The following is a 3232-nucleotide window of genomic DNA, read 5'->3' as shown; positions in this document are numbered from 1 at the left end:
CGCCTTCCTCTCCTTGGCTCCCCATTTCTAATCCATCACCAATTTCTGTGGATTTTACCTCCTAAGCGTCTCTCAAATCTGTTCATATTTGTCCATCTCTATCAGACTACCCCAGTCCAAAATACCATTATTTCTCACTTAGATTTTAGCAGAAGCCTCCTGATTTGCCTACCCTTATCTACCCTCACACTTTTTAAATCTGCTGTACAAATTGCATACAGGGTAACCTCTTTAATAAGACAAATCTAAAAATATTCTGTTTCTTAAAACATGTTAACAGCTTCCCATTGCTCTTAGCATAAATACAAACACCTTAGTATGATTGACAGGGTTTGCATGATCTGGCTGCTGCCTCTCTCCCTCAATTTCTTCCACATTTTCCTCCCACTTCAACTATATTGTTCTTCTTTTAGTCTTGTTGCATATAATATTCCCTACAGCCACAGGACCTTTGCACATAGTTTCATTTGCGTGGATTGCTTCCTTTCCTTATCTAGTTAAATCCCACGTCCTTCATATCTTGGCTTTCCCTAACTTTTCGGATTAATTAAAATCTCTCCCATTCTATCTTCTCAGCACCATGGACCTCTCATTTATAAGATTTATCATAAGTGTATTTTTCATTTATTTGTGTAATTCATATCTTTCCTCCTCATTAGACAATAAGCTCCATAAAGGCAGGTATATCTATATTTGCCGAAAATGGTGTATCTGGTGCCAAGCATAGTTTCTACCTTATAGAGGACATTCATTTTTTTAGGCATTGTCTAATAGATTAATAAATCAATAAATAGATTTTTCCAGCATGATAGAAATTTTATTGTGTTGTTACTTCCATTTCAGTTCATCTTATACTAACTATAGAGAGTCTTTTACATGTGATGGAATCACAAACTCAGATGCTCATAGGGTTAGGCAAGTACCCATCATCTAAAGGGAACAACTGTGAGAAATACATGCTCTGAGATTTTTCAAGAGAAACTCTATGTGTGATTTTTTTTAATGTTTCTTATAGATTGAAAATATACTGAGAGGACTGGCCAGAAAGATGAGGGGAAGGAGTGGGGAAAGTTTGTTAAATGCTACTAGGTAGGTGTAGTGGTTGAATTGTGTGCCCCCAAAATTCACGTCCACCGAGAACCTCAGAATGTGACCTTATTTGGAAATAGGGTCTTTGCAGATATAATTAATTAAGAATTGAGATGAGATCATATTGAATTAAAGTAGACCTTAAATCCAATGATTGGGGTCCCCATGAGGAGAGGAGAAGAGACAAAGAGATTCAGAGGCAGAGATTAGAGAGATGCCTCCACAAGCCAAGGAGAGCCAAGAATTGCTGGCAACCACCAAAAGCTATGAGAGAAGCATGGGATAGATTCTCCTTCAGAGTCCCTGGTAGGAACCAACCCCATCAATATCTTGATTTTAGACTTCGGGCCATGAACTGTGAGCAAATAAATTTCTGTTGTTTTACAGTATGAAAGTTCCTCAAAAAGTTAAAAATAGAACTACCCTACAATCCAACAATTGTACTACTAGGTATTTACCCAAAGGATGCAAAATACTGTTCAAAGGGGATACATGAACCTTGATGTTTATAGCAGCATTATCAACTATAGCCAAACTATGGAAATAGCACAAATGTCCACTGACTGATGATTAGATAAAGAACACACACACACATACACACACACACACACACTGGAATATTACTCAGCCATCAAAAAAGAATGAAATCTTGCCATTTGCAAGGATGTTGGAGCTGAAGTGTATTATGCTAAGCAAAATAAGTCAGAGAAAGACAAATACCATATGATTTCATTCATATGTGGAATTTAAGAAACAAAACAGATGAACACATGGGGAAAAAAATACCAGCAAACCAGGAAATAGACTCTTAGCTATAGAGAACAAACTGAGGGTTGCTGGAGGGAAGGTGGGGGGGTGGGGGGGTCAAATGGGTGATGGGTTAAGGAGGGTATGGGTTGTGATAAGCACTGGGTGTTGTATGTAAGTGATGAATCCCTAGATCCTACACCTGAAACTAATGTTACATTGTATATTAACTTACTGGAATTTAAATAAAAACTTGAAGAAAAAAAAGAATGTTATTTCAATGAATGAATGTGTTTACCAGAAGGCACTACATTTAAAATACTCTGTAATGGCACATGTACATATATAAAAAATGTTTCTAAGAATGCTCATTGCATTTTTTAGAAAGTTCAGTGTAATTTTATACAATGTGTTAACCACAGTGTGGTTCACGGATCACAATATACACAATCATATGAATAAAAGACTTTCTAAAAGTGGTAGAAAAAAAAATTCTGCTGTTTTAAGCCACTCAGTTTATGGCAGCCAAGGAAAGAAAAAAAAAATCAGGACTGAAAGGTAGGTAGATTTGGGCACATGATGGTCATTAGAGGCCTTAGTAAGGGGCATTTCAGAGGAGAGTTTTGAGAAATGAAAGGGAAGTGAAAAAGTGGAAATCCTGTGTCTATGCCTGCCCCAATTCACCTAGCTGCCCACCCCCTCCACCAAACTATGCTATGAGTAGGAACTTCCAGGGCAGAAGGATGCCCTGGGACACTTGCCTGCCTACAGTCTGCCTACAGGTCTGTCTGAGGTACACAGAAAGAAGGGACTTCCAGTCCTTGGCTGCCTCTTGGGGAACAAACACATGAGACTGGCTGGGCGCAGGACCAAGAGAGAGTTTGGCTCTGTTCAGGGCCAATAACATGATGAGCGAGAGAGGTGGAAGGGTCTGGGAGGAGGAGGACTGAGCCAGGTAGGGGCAGAGAGCAGCCAGGGAAATCCATGCAACTGCAGAGGCCAGTCCTAGCACATGTGGTCAGAGAGCCCAGGCCTTGTCCAGGCAGATGTTAAACTCAGGCATTGCTTAGAAAAGCATATTGGGAGGACAGTCCAGTTAGTGGGAAAGCTGGCAAGGGATTCCAAGCAGTAGGTGATAAGAGAGTCATCATATGAAAGTACCTTGTTATTCTAAGAACTGTGTCTATTCTCAGCCAATAGCTGGAGAAATGTGGACCAGGATGCAGTACCCTGATAGAGAAGTGTGGCAGGAAGGGTCTGGGTCTAAGGAGGGCCACCGAGTATCACTGCATGATACTGAATACTTTTTTTAAAAATTAATTAATTATTTTTTTATTATGTTATCTTAATCACCATACATTACATCATTAGTTTTTGATGTAGTGTTCCATGATTC

This window comes from Mirounga leonina, unplaced genomic scaffold (genome assembly GCF_011800145.1).
Source record: "Mirounga leonina isolate KUSES-001 unplaced genomic scaffold, KU_Mleo_1.0 Mir_176, whole genome shotgun sequence".
NCBI lineage: Eukaryota > Metazoa > Chordata > Mammalia > Carnivora > Phocidae > Mirounga > Mirounga leonina.
The sequence above is the reverse complement of the archived record's forward strand: the minus strand, read 5'-3'. Positions refer to the sequence as shown.